The 27,721-nt window shown below is 43.4% G+C and overlaps 1 long non-coding RNA gene and 1 pseudogene across 2 annotated transcripts; one reads left to right on the top strand and one right to left on the bottom strand.

The window, feature by feature from the left end:
- The first annotated feature begins 783 nt into the window (after window positions 1-783).
- Window positions 784-3,319, top strand: Gm19663 (annotated as a pseudogene).
- A 1,893-nt stretch (window positions 3,320-5,212) lies between these two features.
- Window positions 5,213-26,909, bottom strand: Gm32038. 2 transcript variants are annotated; one of them, XR_873390.2, is made up of 3 exons: window positions 26,523-26,907; window positions 18,905-19,066; window positions 5,213-9,670 (listed from the first exon to the last, which is right to left on the bottom strand). It is a non-coding gene; the product is annotated as a predicted gene, 32038 (long non-coding RNA). The 2 variants fall into 2 exon arrangements; XR_001780944.2 differs by lacking the exon at window positions 5,213-9,670 and adding an exon at window positions 10,361-10,446 and having other exon boundaries at window positions 26,523-26,909.
- Window positions 26,910-27,721: the final 812 nt, after the last annotated feature.

Consider the following 27,721-nt stretch of genomic DNA (forward strand, 5'->3'; position numbering starts at 1 on the left):
GTCTAGGATAGCATAAAAAGGAGAGGCTACTTCTAAAAGCTCTTGGAAGAACACCTTAAGCAATGATTTATCAGAAAGAAACCTCAGCAAAAAAGACAGTGGTCAAGGAGATTCTTTAAGGATTGATCAACCCACACCAGCTGCTGAGCAGACAAAAGTCTTAACAATTAAAATGGTCATCTACAGAATGATAGCTGCACTGAAATCCCTTGTGGATGTTCTGTTCCAGATCTTGGAGGATAGTGAAGAGGTACAAAGGTTTGAAGTGGAATCACTGACACCACAGCTGACATCCCACTCTTCTGAGAGTCTGTATGGCACAAACTATAGCAGACCAGCAAGCAGGAGGAGCTGTGGCCATTCCAGCCCTGAGATGCATAACTATTCTTTCACATATAGAGGAATGGGAGACAAACTGCAGTAAGGGATTAAAGCCCAGAGAGCCTGTGACCCATATATGAACCAATAGAAGAGAGGGATGTGCTTTGACCAGCTCCTCATGCCCAAGGGGAAAGAACTTCCATGTGAATACAGGAGAATTGGAGCCAAGCAGGAGCCAGGTCTTGCTGCCCAGCAAGCCTCTGACTCTAGGTTTTGGGATAGAAAGGAGCTGTGGTTGGCCTGGGATGGGTGCTACACGTGAGAGTGTTTTTCAAGGCACTGCGGTGATGCTGTGACCCTGGATGAGGGGACCCAAGTTCAACTGGCAACAGGTAGCTTTAATCTCTCAACTGCAATTATCTTTCATATCCTGTACAAATCAAACTTAGTTGACTTTTCTGGGGTACATTGTCTATTATCTCTCAATTAGTTGTGGCTACTGACCATGAGCTCTGAAGCCCTTCCTTGGGAAAACATAAATCTGTGGGGTTTATTGATACCTGTGGCCTTGATGAAGCTCCATCCCAGGCAAAAGGACTTCCAAAGCATTCCTGACATCAGCCATTACCTCACCTACTTGTGACACCAAACCTGTTAGGTGAGAAACAAGTACAAGAAAACAAAATCCTCCCAAGATCTACCACAAAACAGACACCTCCTTGTTTCAAAAGTAGGGCCAATGTAGTGTCATGTCCTACCAGTGAGAAAGGCATACAGGCATGCATACCAGCTGGAAGCCTACCTGGGAAACATGGACTGTATTCAAAAGACACCAAAGGTTATGATGAGCAAAAACATCAAAAAGCTATTAGCAAGCCCACTGAGAACATGCCCTGGGTATCATGTATTCTAAAGGTATCAGGCCAGACACCATCCGTCCTGAGCATGGCTGGAGCATTCAGCACCACAAGGAGCCAGAAAATAACCAAAATACAACAAATATGGAAGAACAACAAGGAAACATATTCAGATTCCTCCACTTCATGAAACCAACCCAGGTTCAGGGACATTTCCCATCATACACTGTTCATTATTGCAAGAACAGGACTCAAGTCTCCCAGCCTGCCCAGCCCTCCATCTTCAATGCCAAACCTTACAAATGCAGCAAATGGAAGGGGTCTGTGCCTACAGGGCTGCCCTTAAAGAAGGACATAGCAAAATCTGATGTGCATAACACCATCAAGAAGGACATTGGTGTTGGGGCACAAATGATGCCTGGCACTGCAAGCAGCAGCCCTGGGAAGGAGCTGAGACCTAGGAAACCTGCACTGAGGACAGAAAAGTTGCCCTACATGAAACCGGCCTAGCACTATTCCCTGCTTGAGGCAAAGACCAAAATTAAGCCAGCATCACACATCACAGAGCTTCCACTGAAACACGGGAGACCCAATCTGCAGATGCTTGTGGCAAGGGATCTGACCCCACCTGGAGTTCCAGCCTCAAACCTCCCCCAGGTTGTGAATCCTGCCTCACCCATCTGTGATTCCAAGGCTGCCAGGGTCCTGCAAAGGTTGCATCACCAGGATCCAGGAGGGGCAAGGACAAAAAGTGCATCAGCTGCCAGGCCAGAGAGAGATGAGTTTATACACTCAACTGCAGAGGCTCAGGAGACCCAAAGAGCCCCTCCACCTGCTGCCAGCCATGGGGCCAAAAAGTCCCATCCAGATCCATTGCCGAGATACCTGAGTGTTCAGAGACCTACTTCCTACTTCCTGGCAGCAAATCCCCAACAGATCAGGACCATCGGAGGCACTGGAAAAGGCAGTCTGAAGCCAAGTACCAATCCCAAAATGGCCAAGCATGCACCACAGAAGAGCTTTCAGGAGGTGGACTTAAGACATCACCCCAGGGTTATGACAATGGAAGGCCTCGGAGAAAGGGTCCGACCTTCAGCAGGCAAACAAACTACAGTGGAGGTGAAAGAAGAGCCACCTCGTGCATGGAGAGTGAGTCTGGGATCCAGTGAGAGTCACAATGGCAAGGACATCAATATCAGTCCCAGGGTCTTTGGGTCTTTATGGGTCAAAAAACTCCCAGCCCATCTACAAATACCTACCTCACAACACATGCAGGACTCAAGTGGGAATATTTTGAGTTCAAACCAGCAGCCAAGAGCCTGGCCTGTGAGTCACCATCCAGTTGGCCCCAGTAGAGTCAACCATGCCAGGGTCAGCCTGCCTTCACAGGACTCTCTGCCCAGCTTCCAGGCTAGTTGCCAAAACACCAAGAGTTCCCAGGGCTTATCTAATGTCTAAACGAAGAGACAGGAAAGGGTGGAATCTAAAGACATCAGTGTTGCAAAGGATCAGATCTAAGTGCTGGATCGCAATGGGTTTCACTTTCATGAAAAGAGGCAGAGTACTCTAAGATCTACAGGCATAAGTCAGGGAGAAAGGAATGCGAGAGTAAGACATTCCATTCAGAGCACCACCGAGCTCAAGGATACAGCCAAGACTTGGATAACAGAAAAAGGAGAGGCTATGTCTAAGACCTCTCAGAAGAAAATTCTAAGTAATGCTTTTCAGTGTCAAAACCTTAGCACAAAATGCAAGGGACAGCAGGATATTCTAAAGAATTCTAGCTCCCCACCAGCTACTGAGCAGACACAGAAGGTTGTGACAACAAAAGAGTCCATCTACCATATGCTAGGTGAAATTACATGCCTAGTGAATATTCTGTTCCAGATCTTAGAGAACACTGAAGGGAAGCAATCAAAGGTAAAGGAATGGTATAAAGTGGAATCACTGAGATCCAAGCTGGGTGCCTCATCCCAGACCTCTGAGGGTCTGTATAACACACACCATAAGAGAGCAGCAAGCAGGATAAGCTGTGGCCATGCCAGCCCAGAGGAGTACAACTGTCCACTTACATAAATGAGAAGTAGAGACAAAGTGCACTCAAGAGTTGATGTCCAGAGAGCCTGTGAACAACATCCAAAGCTAGTGAAGAAAGAAATGGGCTTTAAGCTGTTACCTATTCCCAAAGGGAATGAACATCTATGTAGGTACAGGGTACCTGGAGACAAGCACAAGCCAGGCCTTGCAGTCCAGAGAGCCTGTACACCTGGCAAAATTAGGATCAAGTTTGGATTAGGGCACTGTCCACATAGAAGTCCTGAGGGGCACCACCATTCCTTCAGATACACAAAAATTGGAGAGAAAGAGGAGCCTGGTTTTACCTATAAAGCCTTTGACCTACATCAAAGTACAATGAAAGGAATGGGTGGTGGCTTCCCTATAAGTTCCAAAGAGAACCATCCAGTCAAGATCAAGGAGAACTGGAATCCAGTGGCACTCAGGTGTTGCTGGCCAGAGAGCCTCTGACACCCAGTAGACCAGAATAGGACAAGGAGCAGGTGGCTCAGGCCACCCATGCCTCCACACACCAGGAGGTTCTAAAAGATGTCCCATCTGCCCAGTCATTGTTTCCCCTGTGCTTCCTGGTAATAAACTGGGGTTTTTCCTACAAAGAATCTTTTTCTTTCTCAAGCTCATCCTTCTCTGCTCATGGCTCCTGCCCAGAAAGGAAGTGATCCCTGGTTCACATTCCTGCTTTTGAGCAGAGCTGTTTCTGTCCTACAGTGATGGAGCAGGGGAAGGTTCCTCCATGCATGTTGGTAGTAACAGCTTGTGTACTCCTTGGGCTCCAGCTCAGGAGTACAGGGGCTTCCTCTGGCACATGGCTGGGCTTAGTCTCTGGTCCTTTGAAGCCTGTTTTCCCAAGTCCACTCACTTCAGTAACTAGTATTAGCCAGTGGGGTTAGAAACTTTTAGTATGTTTGAGGACTGTTTATATTTGTGATTTATTACATATGCTGAGCCTTGAGCACTCTCCCAATTTACTAGCAGTCTTTCTCTGCAGTTTAGAAGAGCATATATTTTGGCTATGAACCCTTCATTGCTTGTATATCTTTGAAGGAAATTATCCTATTCAAAGAACTTTCCCCTGGATATTGAGTTACAGGTGGCTGTGTACAACCATGTGAGTGCAGGTAATTGATCCTTGGTCCTGTCTAAGGCAGCCTGTGCTTTTAACTATTGAGCCACCTCTCCAGTCCCATATGTCCTAATATTGTAAGAAATGATTTTACTAGTTCATTCCTCAAAGAATTTCATTTTTCCCTTTATTTTTGCATATCTGTCAATTTCCAAGAAGAAAAAAAACTAAATTTTATCATGATTATTTTGAATCATTTAATAGTATATTGAATTCTTGTTTTCATTACATTACAGTGTGTATCACTTACAATAACCAATATCAGTACAAAACTGATTTTTTTTCAAAGATTTCTTTTTTTATATATAAGTATACTGTAGTGGTCTCCAGACACTCCAGAAGAGTGCATCAGATCTGTCATGGAGTTGTTCTGAGCCACCATGAGGTTGCAGAGATTTTAACTCAGGACCTTTGGAAGAGAAGTCAGTGCTCTTAACCACTGAGCCATCTCTCCAGCACCAAAACTGATTTTTTTCAAAGATGAACATGATGCTACTATTTTAAGTTTAGAACTTTTTTTTTTTTTTGGTTGTCCTGGAACTCACTTTGTTGAGCCTGGCCTAGAACTCAAAATTCCACCAGCCTCTGTTTCCTGATTTCTGGGATTAAAGGTGTGTGCCACAACACCTGGCTCATGCTAGCTCTAAGTTTAGAACTAGTAAATGTATCTTTTCATAATATTGTAAAACTTTCTATGGTTTCCAACTTGCATTATATATTTTTCTAAATGAAAGTTTTGGTTTAGAATTATGGCCACTAGACCACTATAATTTATGTGGATTTGTTTTGTGTTCCTTAAGGTAAAAATATATAAGTAAATGTGTAGTGAGGGAGAATTCTGGGAAAAGGAGTAGGAAGTGAAAGAATATGAATAAAATATCGTATGAAAAACTTACAAACAAAACAAAACAAACAATGCTTTGGAAAGTAAAAATAGATGTACTATTACACCCGGTCAAATGACATTAACTAAGAGTTCTCTCTGCTATATAGAAAAACAACTGACTTCTGCGTATTGAACAGCTAACCAGCTACTTTGCTCATTCTCAGAGCTTTCCTCTCTGCAATTTTCCTATAAGATCTGCTGTTGGGATGGACATGTGCTATCCACTTCCAGCACACTTCTCACTGAAACTCCATTCCCTAGTGTGATATGGGCTTTGGGACGAAACTGGGTCAAAAGCATTGCAGTGAAACCCTTGTACATAGAAATAGAGAAGAACTTCTATGTGCTCTGTCATCTATGTGTAGTGTATATTTGTATGATAGGTGTATTTGTGTATGTGTGGTGTGTATGTGCGTGTATACCTTTACTTTATTTCCTTCTAACAGATTGGTGTACAAATACATGAGGTGAATCTGCAGACCATGAAGGAAGTCCTTACAGCTACCCATTCATGTTGTATGCAACTCCTCCCTTTTTGTACATGGCCTTGCAGAGGGTCTGAAGTGTATATCCCAGAGAAGACTAGGGGAGGGGACCTCCAACTTATATTGATGTATGTAGAAGACATCAAACTCGATGCGTACTAACTTTTCTAGTGCAGTTTTGCAGGAGGAAACACCCACACCTCTGTGGGTAACCACCAACCTAAGCTCTTTAAGTAAACCCTATACACTCATTGGTTCCCAGAGTGGATGCTGTCTGCATGTGTCACTGGGAGCTGAGGAAGGAGGGTAGATATTAAGTCTCCCCAGGGGAAGAAATGCTATTGACACCCAATCTCGTAACTTTTACTTCTTTTAATATGTCAGGGCAGGAGGTGTCCAGGAGGACCTTACTCTACCATGATATGTGGGTCATTACAAGAGGAGGAATATCCAGCAAGACCCTATACCTATCCCTGTACTTCAGGTTACACTGTCATCAGAGGGTTGTCTAGCAGGTTCTGGTACTTGGCATTGTACACGACACAGTAGAAGAGATGCTGTCAAGGCAGGACTTTTATCTACAAATCTATTGAGTGTCCTACATGTCTTAAGCTAGCAAATATCTATAGGGTGTTAAGAGGGAGGTGCATGCTCAATACATATATAAGTCTCTGGGTTATTAGGCCCTGTTGCATACCACATGCAACTGCACCTGCCAACAGAGTGCTATGATCAGTTCCAGCTAGCAAGCTCTTCCCTGCCACACATAATATGCTGGTAATCTGGCCTCACCATACCACACTATCCCACCACAGTACTTGAACTTCTCTCCGCAGGACACTTAATAGCCAGGGTAAATTCACACAATGTGATGTTGCTGTGTGCAACGCTGTTCTCATTGGTTAGTGAACAGAACACATCATCTGTGCGAGGAAGTGCTATGACTGTTCCAACTGTACACAACCTTCCTTCTCAGTGTGGTTCACCAGATCTCCCTCGGCAGCCTTTTCCAGCACCATAAAGATATGGTTTCTGGTTTGGATTATGTGGAACAGCTTCATTATATTTGGATGCCTATCTCAGTCAGGTTGACTGAGTCATTTTTTTATCCCTTTCCTGGATTCTGAAAGTGGCCCACACATCCTTGTTGAGATGGCACAGCTCAGGAAGGTAGCTTTCATCAAGGGTCATGAAAATGAGATGATCTGAAAGGGGCACACTTTTGGAGGACCTGGTCTACATGTTAGCTTCATTGTTGCCTGCTCTGTATATTTGCTTAAATGTTGCTTGACAATTTCCATCCTAACACCAGATGACAAAACACTGAGATGAAAACCATGATATTTCATGCAAGAGAAACAGGTCAGGAAACAAGATTTACTGCTCTCATTTCACACTTGGAAAAGTGAGAGGGAGATGAGATGGTTCCACGGTGCACTTCACGGTCATAGAAAAATAACAGCAAAAACAAAACAAAACACAAAACCCTAAAGCAGTAGCCGAACCTAACCAAACAGACCAAAATGAACAATGAAAAAATTGCATGGTCCTTGGAAAATCATGTGAAACTGAGGAAGAATTACTACAACTAAAATGAGATGATAGAGAACAAAACTCTAGATACTTGGAAGAAATACTGTAGCAGATACAATAAGGCTTTAAGAACCATTAGAACAGATCTAAGAATCTATAGAATAGATAGAGCAAACTTATGACACAATCCCTTGTGAATGAGGTAGAAATGGATAAATTTCCAATTACATATAAAATGCCTCAATAGATCAGTAAAAGGCAATGAAGAAATATTAATAAACAAATACAAATCAACAAGGTGCCCAAGACCACAAATATTCTTGAATGAAAACTCCCAGGTGTTTAAAGAACACCAAAGTTCCTAAAATAATTCCATAAAATGGAAGGGAAGAGACACTTCCCAATGTGTCCCAGAAAGCCAACGTTACCCTGTAACCAAAATCAGATAAAGTGAAAATAGGTGCTGGTTCTTCAATGGATAGAGTTGGTTACCACCAGACCTGATGACCCAAGTTTTATTTCTCATGCCCACATGATGGATTGAGTGATCTGTCCTCACAATTTGTCCTCTGATTTTCACATGTGTGCAGACACACATATGCAATTAAAACTACAATAACCAAATATTATGTCAAATTTTCCATGTAAAAATGTGAAAACCTAACAAGACTGCTTGATACTTCACGATACTTCAACACACATTTAAAAAGTCATATTCATGATCAAGATCATTCATGAATATGGAATGAGTCTTAAATACACAGATCCTTAAATTAAAAACATGTGAAGTATAATCAAGACCAAAAAATGTGTGTAGCCTTAAGAATGTCGTTTTGTCCTTTTCCAGAATGTAGGTCGAAGTACAGATACTGCTCCATGTGATAAGTCAAATCCCTAAAGACAAATGTGCTGTGTTTTTTCTCCTATGAGGAATGTGCATGTTTGGCGGAGCCTGGAAACAAGAGGACATGAAAGAGGGGAGAGTTCTGCTTCTCTAGTGTGTTCCATAGGGCATGTGCTGGCCTGGGGTCTGGTTGTCTCAGTCACTACAGACTGTCCAGGGAGTGCTGCACAGGGTCCTGGGAGCTTCAGAATCCAGACCCTTGCAGCCCCAAAGCGCCATTAGCCAAACACGGGGGAGAGAGACTCAGTGCCTAGGACCCAACCTAATTGATTCAGACAAGATGAGAAGGTATGGCGAGGGACCCACCTCACTAGCAAGCCTGGTGTGGATGCTCATCTTTTTTCCTCTCAGTGGTAGCTCCTTAAAGCCCACCTCTTTGGAGGTTGTTCCATCACCACATGGGTTCACAGAACATAAAGGATACTATCACATGAACCTCAGGGCAAACAAAGTCTGTTCCTCCATTGAGAACAACCCTAGAGCACCTCCCCCACCAAAGAGGGACAGAAACCAAAAAACTGAACAGAACAGAGCTCTCCAGAAATCCTCACCACCCGGGTAATTGAAAATGTCAGACACACTGTCCCCTGAGATAATGCTGTGAAAGAGCTAAAGTGTTTTACACACACACACACACACACACACACACACACACACACACACATACACACACACAAAACCACAGGCACATGCACACACGCACACTGCATAATTCAAGATTCCAAGATGCAATGGCACTTCTCAGTCAGGAGCAATAAACATTTTGTTCCTATTGTGGGATGCATCTGGAACTCCCTTCAGGCTGGCATAACTTTCTGTCTGACCCTCAGGCCTGGGCACACAGTAGACTTAATGTGTATGCACTAGCCAGTGCAGCAGGACCTGTCACTATGTCCTCAGGAGATTCTTATATCTACATATAAACCTGGGATCACACAAGGTAATCAAAGTCTGTTTTCAAAAGCCTTGCCCTGGTTTTTAGGTATCCAGAAAGATACTTAGATAAAATTCCTTCCCAGGCACCTCCTGGTCTGTGGACTCTGAGGAAAGAGTCTCTAACAGGCCTGACTCATAGCCTGGGGCTCTGAGTGTGGGATCTCCAGACCATCAGTGTCAGCCTGCCTTCGTTCATAGGAGAGAATAGGTGTCAAATGTGTCTATGTTGAGAAGTGGGGATTACTAGGAGACCTGGTTCTTCCTCTACTCCTCTTTAGTTAATTGTTGAGAGAAATATGAATTCTTTGCTTGTATGCAAAAGCCTGGGATTCATCAGGAGACATGAACCTGGAAGCAATAGCACCTGGATGCTGGTGTATAGTAGTATTTTGCAACATGTAAGAGCAGAGCGTCCTGGTCCCTTGGCAAGCAAATCTCTGGCACACCTGGCATCACCAGCACGGAAGGTTGGATTCGAATCCACAGCCACACTTTTAGATGAAGAAGTCAGGAGGGAGATGAGTCTGCTACAGGAGGCTAGATACAGACCTGTAATTTAAGAGAGCCTGGGTGAGTGCTTCCCCTTCCCTGAACCTGGTTGCTTTTGATAAATATGGCAGAGGAACAAAGAACAGCCTCTTCCAGAGCATTGATGCTCATGCCAAGCACATGACAGTGGGACCGTGCCAACCCAGGGCTGAGAGCTGCGGTTTACACAGAGATATGCCAGCTTTCAGGTCCAGAAGACATGAGATGAGGGTGACCAGAGGCATGGTGATCCCTACACTAGTACACTTTAAGCATGGCTGACAGCCTGGCTCCACTGCACCTCCCAGCTGGACTTCCTAGGCCTCTGCACATGAAGATGAGGGACAGGCAATTAAGGCCTGTCCTCTTCCCATGCCAGTTACAATAAACTCGGGCTTGCAGGGAATAGGAATAGTGTTTGACACCAACTTAGAGACAAGATAATCAGCATTTGGATGAGCGCATAGCCTGCTGCAACAGCTGTGTAGGCCACCACATCTAGCAGAGCAGCTGACAACAGGGTGTAGAGGCTGTCCTTCATGCTTCCCATATAAACAACCTCTCTGCAAGCTCCTCTCCCTGAATGCACCCAAGGACAGCACCCACCACTTATCAAAGAGCCTCCTGGTCTTTTTTAGTTACTAGTCAGCAAACAAGTCACAGGAATGCTGTTTCTCAAATCCCGTCTATGGCAGAATGCTCCAGCCAGGCCAGCTCTCACCTCCCAACCTCATTGTTATGATGTTCAGACTCATAGAATGTGAGAATAAAGCAGAGGTTGACTTCATTCCACTCTCCTGAGAGAAAAAAGAAGGCATATGATTCTTTTTTTGTTTTTTTGTTTTTCAAGGCAGGGTTTCTTTGTATAGCCCTGGCTGTCCTGGACCTCACTCTGTAGACCAGGCTGGCCTTGAATTCAGAAATCTGCCTTCCTCTACCTCCCAAGTGCTGGGATTAAAGGCCTGGGCCACACTTCCTGGCAAGGTAGATAATTCTTAAAAGAATCTCCACGAAAGCACGTTCCATAAACTGAGCTCACATGTCCAAGAAGCCAGCTGTTTAAGGATTGCAGGGGACATACAGCTGACCCCAGCACTGAAAACTGGTGTTTGCAAAAATGCATAACAGAGCTCACACTTTCAAAAACATTATCTAGAGAAAATTGCTAACTACCCCATACTGCCCCTGCAACCCCCCCTTTCCCAATTAATGAACATTAGCTGCAAAAATCCTGCTTTGTGTGCAGGCTAAATCATCTCAGTCTTATATGCCCTGCCATCTTGTAGCAGCATATACTATCCTAAGCATCCACACGCCCCACCCACAGAATTTATTAAATATCAGGACCTATTACACACACCACTGGCGGCAGCCAGCAGCCAGGTGTTTCATCAGACTCTCATGGACACCTCCATATCAGTACCACGTACTGACATGCCTCCATGGCACAGACACAGACTCTTAACATTGTAGTAAAACAGTGCCAGGCTGATGGCATCCAGGAGGGCCTGTTACATAGCAGTATATGACTGATGTGCTGCATTGAGTATGAAACATATCAGGTTCAGCTTGTCCCCCCTGCAATCCAAAAAAAAAAAAAAGTCTGGGTATAGAGTATTGTTACACACCTCACACCTCACATAAGCATCTAGCTATCAGACCCTCTGGTCTTCTACACATTCTGCAGGCACTGCTCATGAACAGCCCTGGTATAACCACATTGCTTTTGAAAACACTCGACAGGCACTGATGCTTGGCAAGCCACCCCTGAGCCTGCACTCACTGATAATTGCTGAACTTCTTCACAGAACTATCACTGGACTCTCAAACCTCTAGCTACTGAATAATGACACAGAAACTTATATTTGTTTATTGTAGCTTGGGCCTTAGCTTGCTACCCCACAACAAGCATGTATAACTTCATTAACCCATTTATTCTAATTCACATTTCTCACATATCTCAAAACCTCATGTTCATTACATCTGACTTCCTGCATTTCTGGCTGGAAAATCCCTCCCACCTCAGATTTCTTCCCACAGTTCCTCTCTCATCCCATAAGTTCCAACTTCTGTACTCTGCACAGATATAGGCTTGCAGCTCTTTATTAAAGCCAGAGAATGCCTTAGGCTACTAAGGAGGACAGAGATAACCTACACTCAGTGCACAGAAATGCTACTCCAGTAAAGTCCCAAGAGGGTGCCAGTCACTCTAGCAGACCCCATCACCACCACAACCCCTGCTGGAAATCATCCCCTGCCTGACATCCCCTCCATGCTGTCCATCACCACAGGGTCTAATTTTAAGGATGGGTTGCTCAATACTCTAGAACGGTACATATACAACTATGTGCTAGGCTCCAGTGATCTATGACCCCTAACAAATCAAACATATGGTCATTGGTGTTAGCTCCTCACCATTGCCATCCAAACTACACTGGCCTCCCATGTACTACTGGCTGGCCATGTACTTCCCTCCAACCAAATTTTTTAGAAATCAGGCTTTGTTGGACAACACTTCCAGGTTGTCCTTTCAAATACAATGCTGGATATTAGAGCCTTCTACACAAATGTTCTTCTTGCACCCCACATAGATCACAAAACATCATGCCCAACTGAACAATGGGGGTTATGGCCACATATACACATCTAGGTATCAGGCCATTCTTACCCACAAACACTGTTAGAAGCAGACCTTGCAAAATATCCCCCTCTGTTGAAGCCAAAGCCACCTGTGTTTTCCTGGGCTCACTATCCCTAGACTCTGCAAATTCAAACATACCTCTTGGTATCAGGTACTCTCCCTCCTTCATCCCAAACCAACATTTATTCTTATGTGTTTTCCCATGATGGTAGTACTCTACCATGTTTCAGGTACACATTAGGTTACATGACAACAGTATACACGCACACACACACACACACACACACAAAGACTGCTAGGAATCAGGTCCTCCTGGATACTTCCCCTGTCTCTGACACAACATACACATTGTTATGCACTGGGCTCTCTTGGACAACTTTCATCAACCCTCCATACAAGGTTACCTTGGACTCTACCCAATTGAAATTAAAAACAGTATTGTGTGACTATTGAACTCTACCCAGCATACTGTGATAGGAGCAAGGTTTTCTTGAACATGGTCCCTACAACACTGACAGCAAAATATTTATTTTTAAGCCATACTAACTAGACTTAGAATTTTTGCCATCATTTCTAAACTTACAGGTGTCAGGCCTCCTAGACAACTCTGTCAACTGACAACCTACATATAATTCAAGGTATCAGGCCCTACTGGACACCCTTCTACCACAAGTGCCATCCTACTATATAACCCTAAATCTCAGCTGTCACTCACAGCCACCATGGATATACTAACAGGTGTCAGACCATGCCTGGCACAGCCTCAGACCCTGACTGGATACCCGCATAGCTTCACCATCTATAAACTTGTAGGTATCAAGGATCCTTGTCAAACATTCATCCAACATTTCATTATTTATGTAAAAATGAATCAGAGTATGCATCTCACTTGTGTGAAGATGGTTTTCATCTTTAACAAATACTACAGCAATATTCACACAATACTGTTTTCAAACAAATGAAGGATTATTTGAAGTAAATATTGATGGACACATCAGTATTACAAATAGAGACACAGTTTAGGTCCTGTGAAAATGTTCTCAATTGAAAACTTTGGTGATGAATGGATGAAGTTTAAAGGACCCTTGCTCTTCACCACAAAGACTGACAGCCTCCTGCTGTGTGGGTGACAGAGAAACCCTGATAATCTCATGATGGTCTGGGTGATCCTAACCACTAAAAGATCATTGGCACTGAGGTCCCAGGGTTCCCAAGGTCAGAATATGTGACTAGGTAAATGTCTCAGGAAGACACACACAGCCCTGAGCTCACCAATACTCAAGTTATAAGATATCCTGGTAGACCACCATCTCTACTACACTGTCATCTATCAGGATTTGTTAGATACCCCACCCTCCTAACATCAAATCCCCAGATAATATTAGTCAGAATGGCTAAGATAAAAAATTCAGGTGACAGCAGATGCTGGCAAGGATGTGGAGAAAGAGGAACACTCCTCCATTGTTGGTGGGATTGCAGGCTTGTACAACCACTCTGGAAATCAGTCTGGCGTTTCCTAAGAAAATTGGACATAGTACTACCGGAGGATCCAGCAATACCTCTCCTGGGCATATATCCAGAAGATACCCCAACTAGTAAGAAGGACACATGCTCCACTATATTCATAGCAGCCTTATTTATAATAGCCAGAAGCTGGAAAGAACCCAGATGCCCCTCAACAGAGGAATGGATACAGAAAATGTGGTACATCTACACAATGGAGTACTACTCAGCTATTAAAAAGAATGAATTTATGAAATTCCTAGCCAAATGGATGGACCTGGAGGGCATCATCCTGAGTGAGGTAACACATTCACAAAGAAACTCACACAATATGTACTCACTGATAAGTGGATATTAGCCCAAACCTAGGATACCCAAGATATAAGATACAATTTGCTAAACACATGAAACTCAAGAAAAATGAAGACTGAAGTGTGGACACTATGCCCCTCTTTAGAAGTGGGAACAAAACACCCTTGGAAGGAGTTACAGAGACAAAGTTTGGAGCTGAGATGAAAGGATGGACCATGTAGAGACTACCATATCCAGGGATCCACCCCATAATCAGCATCCAAACGCTGACACCATTACATACACTAGCAAGATTTTATCGAAAGGACCCAGATGTAGCTGTCTCTTGTGATACTATGCCGGGGCCTAGCAAACACAGAAGTGGATGCTCACAGTCAGCTAATGGATGGATCACAGGGCTCCCAGTGGAGGAGCTAGAGAAAGTACCCAAAGAGCTAAAGGGATCTGCAACCCTATAGATGGAACAACATTATGAACTAAGCAGTACCCCGGAGCTCTTGACTCTAGCTGCATATGTATCAAAAGATGGCCTAGTCGGCCATCACTGGAAAGAGAGGCCTATTGGACAAGCAAACTTTATATGCCCCAGTACAGTGGAATGCCAGGGCCAAAAAGGGAGAGTGGGTGGGTAGGCGAGTGGGGGTGGGTGGGTATGGGGGACTTTTGGTATAGCATTGGAAATGTAAATGAGCTAAATACCTAATAAAAAATGGAAAAGGAAAAAAAAATAAAGAGCGTCAGCACAGACAACGTGCACCTAGCAATCTGGGCTCTGTGCGAAGATCGCTACAGTAATAATGGGAAAATGGCAAATCGAACGTGGGCGCTGCTGCAGTCACTGCCGTTTCCTCCTTTATGTGTTCTCCTTAATTGCCAGAAGATATTATTTTTCACCACTTAAAAAAAAAAAAAAAAGGACACATGCTCCACTATGTTCATAGCAGCCTTATTTATAATAGCCAGAAGCTGGAAAGAACCCAGATGCCCCTCAACAGAGGAATGGATACAGAAAATGTGGTACATATACACAATGGAGTACTACTCAGCTATTAAAAACAATGAATTTATGAAATTCCTAGGCAAATGAATGAACCTGGAGGACATCATCCTGAGTGAGGTTACCTAATCAGAAAAGGAACTCACACAATATGTACTCACTGATAAGTGGATATTAGCCCAGAGACTTAGGATACCCAAGATAAAAGATATAATTTGCTAAAAACATTAAACTCAAGAGAACGAAGACCAAAGTGTGGACACTTTGCCCCTTCTCAGAATAGGAAACAAAACACCCATGGAAGGATTTACAGAGACAAAATTTGGAAGTGTGACAAAAGGATGGACCATCTAGTGATTGCCATATCCAGAGATCCATCCCATGATCAGCTTCCAAACGCTGACACCATTGCATACACTAGCAAGATTTTGCTGAAAGGACCCAGATATAGCTGTCTCTTGTGAGACTATGCCAGGGCCTAGCAAACACAGAAGTGGATGCTCACAGTCAGCTATTGAATGGACCACAGGGCCCCCAATGGAGGAACTAAAGAAAGCACCCAAGGAACTAAAGGGAACTGCAACCCTATAGGTGGAACAACAATATGAACTAAGCAGTACCCCAGAGCTCTTGTCTCTAGCTCCATATGTATCAAAAGATGGCCTAGTCGGCCATCACTGCAAAGAGAGGCCCATTGGACTTGCAAACTTTATATGCCCCAGTACAGGGGAATGCCAGGGCCAAAAAGGGGGAGTGGGTGGGTAGGGTGGGTAGGGGAGTGGGGGTGGGTGGGTATGGGGGACTTTTGGTATAGCATTGGAAATGTAAATGAGCTAAATACCTAATAAAAAATGGAAAAAAAGAGAAGGGGATCAAAATACCCATGGGAGGAGATACTGAGACAAAGCATAGAACAGAAACTGAAGGAAAGGCCATCCAGAGACTGTCCCACTGGGGATCCATCCCATATACAGACAACAAACCCAGACACTATTGTGGATTCCAACGAGTGCTTGCTGACAGGACCCTGATATAGTTGTCTCCTGAGAGGATCTGCTAGTGCCTGACAAAGAAGTGAATGCTCACAGCCATCCACTGGACTGAGCACAGGGTCCCCAGTGGAGGAGCTAGAGAAAGGACCAAAAGAGCTAAAGGGGTTTGCAGGCCCATAGGAGAAACTACAATATGAACCAACCAGTATCTCCAGAACTCCCAGGGACTAAACCACCAACCAAAGGGTACCCATGGCTCCAGATACTTATGTAGTAGAGGATGGCCTTGTGGGACATCAATGAGAGGAGAGGCCCTTGATCATCCTGTGACAGCTTGATTCCCCAGTGTATTGTAATGCCAGGACAGAGAAGCAGGAGAGCATGGGTTTCTGGTGGGGGGAGGGGAGGAGGATAGAGGGTTTTTCAGAGGGGAAATGAGGAAAGGGGATTTGAAATGTAAATAAAGAAAATATCTAATAAAGAATTAAAAAACAAAACAAGTGGCCTAGCGGAATGAACTAACACCTCTCCTGTCACTGTACCCTTTTCCTGGGCCTCCCTCAGAGTGGGCACATGAAGGACAGGGGTGTTCGTGTCTTGAAAGCACATTTTACCATGAATTAAGTCTGTTATATAGTGTCATTTATATTGTTAGGCCCCATTTTGGCCCTGGTTTGGGCCTTGAGGACCAATCCCGAACCTGGCTTGAATTTTGAGGCCTGTCTCACTCACTTCCATATAAGGATGACTCTGCAAGACCTCTTTGGTGTTGCCTCTGGCCTACCATTGTTGATGTAAAGCTATGCCATTGGCCCTGTCAGTCACTCCATACCCTCCATCACCCTTCCCCTACCTCCTACATCATCTTACCCCACCAAAAATACCCCTATGTTCTGAACTTTATAAGTGAGAGGCTGATATCATATAATTGAGTGTCTGCTTCAACAAGACTCCAGGCTGTGTGTGGTTTTTTTTTTTTGGTTCATCAACACATACCACCCTCCTCAGCCCTGTAGTGTCCAGGCAGGACCTCTCTTCTCTTGCCTGGACCTGCCCGAAAGGAGCCAGATAGATATAGATAGATGTAGATGTAGATGATGTAGATGTAGATGCAGATGCAGATGCAGATGCAGATGCAGATGCAGATGCAGATGCAGATGCAGATGCAGATGCAGATACAGATACAGACACAGATATAGATGGATATAGATAGATAACAAAATTATGCACAAGGGTCTAAATATACCCATAGGTGAAAAGTTAATTGGAGGAAAGGGGAACCAGAAAGCACCTGAGGGGTACTGGGGCTGTCCATCACCATTTTTTGCATCCTGTTTGGACACGAGCTGATGAACCTGGGGTCTAACACTGCACTGCCATTCAATCTTGGCCATCAGTCGACTGAAACCCCTAATTTAGGTCCTGTTCTGAGGGCCCTGAGTAGGCCCAACTGTTTCCGTTTAGGTTCTATTCAGGGGCCTTGTTTGTAGCGCCTTCCTGGAAGTAGCCTCCTATCTAACACAAGAACAGTGTGTCTTAGCTAAGGAAAGCCTGAGTACACAGGCTGGATAAAGTCCTCTAAACACAATCTGTCCACCACAAGAATGGAGGATCCACCCTTGGAAAAAGAGGAGGTAGACCTGGGATTATCCCTGCACCATCACACTTCAGCAGTGTAGGTGGCTCATCACAGAGAATGGAGCCTTGTGGCAGGAGATGTGCTCAACCATTGGACATCAGGCCCTCTCAGGTTTCAGGGCCAAGCTGATATCCCTGCCAGAGATGCTTATAGTGGTAATTCTCAACCTGAGGGTCATAACCACTTTGGAGGTTGTAGATCAGATATCCTGCATATCAGATATTTAAATTATGATTCAAAACAGTAAAATATTTACAGGTTGGAGGTAGAAATAAAGTAATTTTATGGTTGAAGTGTCACCACATCATGAGGAACTGTATTAAAATGTTGCAGAGCCAGGAAGGTTGAAAGCCACTGGCTTATAGGAAGGAGATGAGGCAGGAAGGCCAAAAGGACAAGGAACTCTGTAATGCTATAGTGTTTTGATCAGTGACTCCTGCTTACACTGAGTGAATTGTACATAGAATCCCAACATTACTTGAACATGACATCTATAAGAAACAGCTTCAAACTTCAAACGGGTCCATGTGTGCCCTGTGCCCAGGAACTGGCAACAAGTCTCAGTGTCCATTGTGGTGTTCTTAGCCATGGTCAGTGGTATTATTAGCCACCCTGCAAGGAAGGCACCATCTGGAATCTGCTAAAAGGTAATGTCTTCTCTTTTGTCTGTCATTTATGTTTTAGGGTATGTGCTCCATGAACATAAAATGAATAAGCCCAGGAGTGGGGTGCAACATAGGAGTTTAGTGAAGTCACATACTGAGCATGATCAGTGCACTAGTGTCTTCCTGCATGGAGCATGTGCAGGGAGAGAGCCACACTTCTACCCATATGCACAGGCTCATGGGGTGAAGTGCCCTGCTTTACTTGCTGGAGCAGGATGTGGCTTCCCAAATAGGATGCCAATGCTCTCCTCATCCCCTTCAGGTAATAAACCTTCCTCCTCTCTTTTGTCTCATCTCTGCTTGGTTTCTCTTTCACTCACTGCCAGGAGGACCCTTGGTGTTTGTCTTGCATTTAGACAATCAGTGTAGCCCACACAGCAGGCATCTGCCATGCTGCTCTCTACATTTCTTCTGCATCAGTGACATGACCTGCTGGGCCTACACAGTTGTGCCTACTTCAGGACAGTGAAAACCCTTCAGGGATAGAGAGTTAGTGGTGGACTTACTCCTCATATGCACATTAGCAGTGTCCTGGGTAGGGAACAGGAATATTGATGGCCCTTCCTCAAGTTGTCCCATCCAGGGGACAGGTGCCAAGGTACGTTCACCTCTCAAGGCTCAGCTGAAACACTTTCGCATCCTGTTCAGGAATTTTGTTGCAGCTTCAGCTGGAAAAGATAAGACATGACCTTTCAGCCTAATAATTGTACAAATGGAGGACCAGCAGGGTAAATCTGCCAACACACACACATACACACACACAAACAAACACACATGCTGCTAGCTATGATACCATGCTGCTGCTGCCCCTCCCCCTACACTGCTAGGAAAGGAACTATGAAAGAAGGAGGGAAGGATTGTCAGAAGATGCATAACAAATCCTGAAACACAACAGTAAAGTAACAGAGGGTGGAAGTGTGCATCAGAATTCCCAGTATGTTATGAGAACTGGCAGAAGATGTGCGTTAGCTACAGGGATCAAGGGAATCCAATAGGCTCTGATATACTAGTATACATGGGACAAGCTGGGCACTGGGGGAAAGGCTGGATACCTAGGAGTTCCTATGGGATAACAGCAGGGCAGTGTCCACCATGGCTTGACAATGTGCAATGTGTGCAGATGGAAATGACTGGGTAAAGGGGAGCATGACTCCCTAGGTCCTGTCCCTCCACACTTTGTGTATTGGGTATGTCCAGTAGGACCTGACACACAGCACAGTGGTGGCAGGAGGAGGGGCTCCTGATTCTTCAGAGTGCCTTGAGTTTGGTAGTTGAATTCCTAACAAGACCAAATCTTAGCAGTGAACACAGGAGGTTAGGAACAGCAGGGTCTGATTCCTAGCAAGGTATGTGAGGTAGGGTGGGTCTCACAGGGTATAAGACTTAGTATTGTGGGGTGAGGTACAGTGGATTTACAGGCATAGACCAAAACATAGCAGCATCTTTTGAGTGATGGGGACAGGGAGGGAATGTGTCCAGCTGGGTCGGATAAAAAACCCAATACCCAATAGTGCGGCTAGGGTTCCAGCAGCATCAGTTTTTTGACAGTATATATAGGGCTCTAAGTGAAGGTCAGCAGCTTCTACCAGTTTATGTGGGGTAGGGCCCATTAGGTCTTGAGTTATGGAAGATTGTATTCACCCAGGAATATGCAGCTGGCGTTGATAGCTTCCAGTGTATATGGTGTATCTGTGAAGGAGGTGTCAGCAAGGCCTGATACCTAAAACTTTATAATATTCACTCTCCCTTGCTGCTGCCCCAAATACAATGATAATTTTCAGGCAGGGTTGGACACACTCATCTAGAACCCATGTAATGTTTAAGGTGTCAGGACTCAAAGGACAACACACCAGACTGGCTACACCACTTACTATACCAGATGACAGATGCTACTGGACCACACCAACTCCCTGCTGCTATCTGAAAAACACAAGCAAGCTATCAGGCCCTACAGCTTGTACCCTGATGAAGCCCCACATATAGTGCCATATTGAGATCCTTCTGGACACTCTCCACAATCCACATGACACACACTGAGGTTAAAGCCCTCTAGGAATTCCGCTCCACTAGCAGGGACAACTTCTAGGCCCTAGATCCTGCTGCACTCGCCTTTCCCCTTTCCCACAGCCCTAAATACACTGCTTTTATCACTCCATGCTGGGTGCCCACACACACAGTGCTATTTTCAGGCAAGGATGTCCATTCAGGCAAGGATGGACACCCAAAGCCACCTTCCCACATAGTATTCAGGTGTCTAGGCCTTCCTAAATACCCCTTCCCTGAGGATACCACCCCAACCACAGTGCTAGCTATCTGACATTACTAGAAATTCCATTGACACTGCCACATAGCTTGGCCTAGGGGACAGCGTGCTGGCATTGTACACACACAGACTCTTGAGGGCATGTCCATCACAACTGATGCCCTAAGTTTATCCAGCAGAGCCTATGACATACTAGATTATAGACTGTGACAGGAGTACAGGAGTCTCCATCTAGGCCTGATAACTAATGTAGTAGGTACAGATTGGTGCTGATGTCTAAGAGGGTCCTGACACCGAGAAGGACATGTGAACTTCATTAATGTGAGACTGTCAAGCAGGGCCCGGGACATAGCAGTGAGTTGATGGTACAGTGGCAGGGAGTGTCCATCAAGGTCTGATGACTATCAGTCAATATGAAGTTTTGTCAGGCATCAGGACCAGATACACAGAACTAATGTGCTGCATATGTTGGTGACCTGTTCAGCATGCTTCAACACCCAGCAGTCAGTGTGGTGTTTGGTGGGAAGTAGTGCATGGCCCAATACTTGGGAATGTATTCAAGGCAATGGGGAGGTTGTACAGTAATTCCTGGTGCCTCCAAGTACAAGTGCTATTTAACAGTGTATTACACCTGGGGTATATGCCAGGACAGGAGGTGTCCTGCAAGATGTGAATCTAAGAGTATATGTTGGTTAATGGCAGGGGGTGGAATGACAAGCAAGTCCTGATACCTGTCCCTGTATCTCTGGTGGCAATGTGGTTAGGGGAATGCCTAACAGGTTCTGGCACCTCGCATTGTATATGAGATATCAAAACAGCTGCTGTTTAGCCAGGACAGATGTCCAGAAATCTATATGTTAATTGACCTTCAGGTACTTGAAGTAACAATGTATATAGGGTGTTAATGTAAAGCTGTAGGAGATCAAGTCTTGTTGCTCACCCCATCCCACACTACCTGACAAAACAGTGCTATGATCAGATCCAGTAGAGAGTCCCTCTCTGCCACACATAATATGTTGGGAATCTGGTATAACCTCACCACACACTATACCACTACCACCCTTGAACTATTGCCCAGAGGGACCTTTGATGGCCAGGCCTAATACATACAATTTCATGTCTCTGTGTGCAATGGTGTTCTCATGGCATAGTGAAATGAACACAATATCTGCGTGGGGATGTGCTAAGCCTGTTCCTCCTGAAAACTGTCAACCTTCTGTGACTCAAAACATCTCCCTCTGCTGTACATTCTATCACCATAAAGATGCATTTTGTGATGTGGAGCAGCTTCATGATGTTTGGATTGTCCAGAAGCTTAATTTGTCAATTTCAGTCCTGTTGTCTGTGTCATTTTTCTCACCCCATTCAGAAGATCCTGACAGCAGACCACACCTCTTTGAGGAGGTGGCAGAGCCATGTAAAGCTGCCTTTACTGAGGCTCCTGAGGTGACCCAACATTGTCTCACTTTCAGAGGGCCTGACCTCCAGGTCCATCTGCATCACTGCCAGCTCTCTTCACTTCCCTGAAAGCTGCTTGACAATTTCCACCCTAATATCAGCTGACAAACAATGAGATGAAAACCATGGTACTACAAACAAGAGAAACAGGATTTGAAGAAGCCTTACTGTTCTAAATTCCAACATAGAAAAGTAAGAGAGAGTTGAGATGGCCCCATAGTGCACTTCTGGTTCAGAGAAAACTAACAACACAACACTGGACGTTACTGGGACCAACAGAATCTAGGCACCCAGGAACTCCACCTGACCAGTGGCATAGGTACCTTCTGGTCTGCATCCGTGCCCTGAGCAGACCTTGAGCATTAACTCCACAGTCAGTCCCACAACACCCAGAGTAAGCACCACTCCAAGGCTTTCTAACAACCCCAGGATTGCAGGTTCACAGAATCACAGGATAGCAGGTTTGCAGGATCTCAGAATCCCAGGATCCCAGGATCCCAGAGGCAGCTTGACTCCCAGAAGCTCTGACACACCCAGGATCCCAGATTCACAGGATTTCACAATCACAGGATCCCAGAGACAGCTGACCTCTGAGTAGTTGTGACACAACCAGGATCACAGGAAGGACAGGCTCCAGTCAGACATAGCCAGGGTAGGTAGCACTAGAGATAACCAATGGAGGGAAGGCAAGCATAAGAACATAAGCAACAGAAACCTAAGTTACTTGGTAGCATGAGAACCCAATTCTCCCACCAGAGCAAGTCCTGGATACATCATCACATCAGAAAAGCAAGATTTGAATCTAAAATCACTTTTCATGATAATGATAGAAAACTTTAAGAAGGACATAAATAACTTCCTTGAATTATAGCAGAACACAGGTAAACAGCTAAAAACCTTTAAAGAGGAAACACAAAAATCCCTTAAAGTACAGAAAACACAATCAAACAGGTGAAGGAAATTAACAAAACCATGGAAGATCTAAAAATGGAATTAGAAACAATAAAGAAATCACAAAGGGTGACAAACCTTGGGGTTAGAAAACCTAGGAGAGATATCAGGAGTCATAGATGCAAGCATCACCGTCAGAATACAAGAAGAGAGAATCTCAGGTGCAGAAGATACCATAGAAATCATTGACACAACAGTCAAAGAAAATGCAAAATTCACAAAGATCCTAACCCAAAACATCCAGGAAATCCAGGACACAATAAGAAGACCAAACCTAAGGATAATAGGTATAGAACAGAGCGAAGATTCCCAACTTAAAGGGCCAGTAAAAATCTTCAACAAAATTGTAGAAGAAAACTTCCCTAACCTGAAGAAAGAGATGCCCATAGACATACAAGAAGCCTACAGAACTCAAAATAGACTGGACCAGGAAAGAAATTTCTCCAGTAACATAATAATCAAAACACCAAATGCACTAAATAAAGAATGTTAAAAGCAGTAAGGGAAAAAGGTCAAGTAACATAGAAAGGCAGACCTATCAGAATTACACCAGACTTCTCACCAGAGACTATGAAAGCTAGAAGATCCTGGGCAGGTGTCATACAGACCCTAAGTAATCACAAATTCCAGCCTAGGCTACTATATCCAGCAAAACTGTCAATTATCATAGCTGGAAAAAACAAGATGTTCCATGACAAAACCAAATTTTACACAATATCTTCCCATAGATATGGCCTTACAAAGGATAACAGATGAAAAACACCAACACAAGGAGGGATACTACACCCTAGGGAAAAGCAAGAAAGCAATCTTTCAACAAACTTAAAAGAAGATAGCCACAGAAGCATAATTCTACCTCTAAATACAAAAATAACAAGAAATAACAATCACGTTTCCTTAATATCTCTTAACACCAATGGACTCAATTCCCCAATAAAAGACATAGCATAACAGACTGGCTATGTAAACAGAGCCCAGCATTTTGCTGCATACAGGAAATCCATCTCAGTGACAAAGACAGACAATACCTCAGAGTGAAACGTTGGAAAACAATTTTCCAAGCAAATGGTTCCAAGAAACAAGCTGGAGTAGCCATTCTAATATCGAATAAAATCAACTTTCAACCAAAAGTTTTCAAAAAAGATAAGGAAGAACACTTCATACTGATTTTTCAAAGGAAAAATCTACCGAGATGAACTCTCAATTCTTAACATCTATGCTCCAAATGCAGGGCACTCACATTCATAAAAGAAACTTTACTAAAGCTTAAAGCACACATTGTAACCCTTACAGTAATAGTGGGAGACTTCAACACCCCACTCTCAGCAATGGACACATCATGGAAACAAACTAAACAGAAACACAGTGAAGCTAACAAGTTATGAATCAAATGAATCTAACAGATATTTATAGAACATTTCATCCTAAAGCAAAAGAATATACTTTCTTCTCAGGCCTCATGGTACCTTCGAGTAAACTGACCATATAATCAATCACAAAACAGACCTCAATATATACAAGAAGAGTGAAATAATCTCATGCACCCTATCAGATTACCACAGACTAAGGCTGGTCTTAAATACCAACAAAAACAATGGAAAACACACATACACATGGAAACTGAACAACACTGAACTCAATCACAACTTGATCAAGGAAGAAATAAAGAAAAATTAAAGGCTTTTTAGAATGTAGAGAAAATGAAGACACACCATACTCAAACTTATGGGACACAATGAAAGCATTGCTAAGAGGAAAACTCATAGCACTGAGTGCCTCCCAAAAAAACTGGAGAGAGCTTACACTAGCAGCTTGACAGCACACCAGAAAGCTCTAGAACAAACAGAAGCAAATACACCCAAGAGGAGTAGATGGCAGGAAATAGTCAAACTCAGGGCTGAAATCAACCAAAAAGAAACAAAAAGAACTATACAAGAATCAACAAAACCAGGATCTGCTTCTTTGAAAAAAATCACCAAGATAGATACACTTTTAGCCAGACTAACCGAGGGCACAAAGACAGAATTCAAATTAATAGAATCAGAAATGAAAAGGGAGACATAATGAAATATTTCTTAAAATAATTGTTCTATTTATGGAATATTAACAGTTGGAAATATTAAAATCATGTTTTACAAACATCATGGAATTATTATTGATAATTTTTGATCACTGTGCTTGAAATTAGCATTTTCTTAATGTTTAACTTCAAAGAGTTTTTTCCACTTTAAAATTTTTTAACTATATTTACCGATGAAATAATTTCTCTCCTAGAAACACTGATAATCTTATTTAAGCAAACTTATAGTTAGATACTGTACACAGACATATAGTGTGTTTTCAATACCTATGTCAGGTGGTATCACATGAAGGCTTTTGAATATATTTCTTAATGATTCATTTTTCATATTTTATGCTCTTATAATATGCTTAATTCCTAAAGAATATTTTGTATGTTTTGAAACAATTTAATATTTAATATTAGATAGTGGATCTCAGATACGGGCAGTATTATATGTTCATTAATGATATTTTTAGGGTATGGAAGGCTATGAATATAAAAGTTGAACAAAATTTTTGTATTTGATTCTCAAAATACTCAATATTAATATGTTTGATATATATAACACATTTAAGTAAAAATAAATTTAAGATTAAAAAAAAAAAAAACACAACCCCAAACCAGTAGCTGATAAAACAGGCTGAAAGTGAGAGCTGAGACTAACCAAACAGAAAATAATGAACATTGAAAAAAAATCCTGGTCCTTGGAAAGGAGAGAAACTGAGGAAGCATTCCCACATCTAAGGATATGAGTAGATACAGAGTAAAACTAGAGACAAATGAATGAGATACAGTAGCAGATACAGCAAGGCTCTAAAAAGCTTTAGAACAGGGCTGGAGAGATCGCTTGGGCTTTAAGAGCACTGACTGATCTTACAGAGGTCCTGATTTTAATTCCCAGCGACCACATGGTGGCTCACAACCACCTGTAATGGGATCTGATGACCTCTTCTGGTGTGTCTGAGGACACCAACAGTGTACTAACTCACCACAAAAAAAAATGTATAGATCTTAAAAAGAAAAAAAGAAAAAAGAAACATTAGAACATATCTAAAAATCTTTGAAACTGATATAGGAAACCTATACTGCAACCAATTGTGAAACAGGGAGTAATGGACAAATTTCAAAATATATATAAAATGCTTGAATAGATCAATAACAATCAATGAAGTTAAACTATTAACAGGAAAAAAATCAACAAAACTCCAAGGCTTGACATATTCATAAATGAATTCTACCAGACTTTCAAAGAACACCAATGTTCCTAAGATAATTCCATGAAATAAAAGGGAAGGGACATTTTCCACTGTGTTCCAGAAAGCCAACGTTACCCTGTAACCACAACCAGACAAACAGAAAGCACAGTGCCTCTGTGGACAGAGTTACTTACCACCAGACCAGATGATCCAAGCTTTCTTCCTGGAGCCCACATGGTGGAATGAGAAAACTGGCCTCACAACTGGTCCTCTGTGCTTCCCATGTGTGCAGACACACATAAACAATTAAAACTAGAGTAAACCACACACTATTACTAATATTTTCATGTAAAAGATGTGATAAACCTGAAGGATAGTCCGTGATACTTCACGATAAACAACACATTTTTAAGCTCATGTTCATGAACATCAGTTCACTCAGGAATACAAGGTGAGTCTAACATACACGAATCCACAAATAAAATCATGTGAAGAGTGTATGAGATGAAAAAGGACTTAGTTTTAAGAATATAAAGTGTCAGCCAGGTGTGGCGACTTATGTCTTTAATCTTAGCACCTGAGAGGCAGAGGCAGGCATATTTCTGAGTTCGAGGCCAGCCTACAAAGTGAGTTCCAGGACAACCAGGACTACCCAGAGTAAACCCTGTCTCGAAAATGAACAAACAAACAAAAGCAAAGAATCAAAAGTTTCATTTCCAGAAAATAGGTGGAACTAAGGATAATGCTTCATGTGACAAGCCAAGTCCCTAAAGCAACTGTGGTATGTTCTCATTTCTATGCATAATGTGCCGTTTTGGAGGAACCTGGACATAAAAGGGGGACATGAAAGAGGGCAAGGCTCTGCTTCCCTGTGATGGTCCACAGGGCTTGTGCTGGGCAGGAGACTGCTTGTCTCAGCCACCCCGAACTGTCCAGGGAGTGCTGCACAGAGTCCTGGGACGTTCAGCATCTATATTCTGCAGCCCCAAGGCCTCCAATCGCCAGGCAGTGGGAAGAAAGGGTCAGTGCCTACAACACAACTAAAGTGGTTCTGACAAGATGAGAAGGCGGGTTAGGGAGTCACATCAGCAGCAAGACTAGGAAAACTAGGCTGTACCTGGGTGTTGGGGGAGTAGACAGGAGCAGCTCTCCTGAAATCATGCCTGAGCACACTGTCTCTACCTCTGTAGCCCCGGAGTGAAAACTTAACCTCAGTTATAACAGGTCAGTTACCAACTGTCTCAGCAACCTCGCACCAACTGTAACTCCTGGTCAAGACCTAGTTGGTCACATGTCCAGAACTTGGCCAATCAAACTGGCTAGTGATCCAGGACTCTCCTGATTGGTCACCCTGAGGTCATGTGACTCCTGTATGCACAGGAGAAGGTAAATG

This window comes from Mus musculus, chromosome 13, assembly GCF_000001635.26.
Source record: "Mus musculus strain C57BL/6J chromosome 13, GRCm38.p6 C57BL/6J".
NCBI lineage: Eukaryota > Metazoa > Chordata > Mammalia > Rodentia > Muridae > Mus > Mus musculus.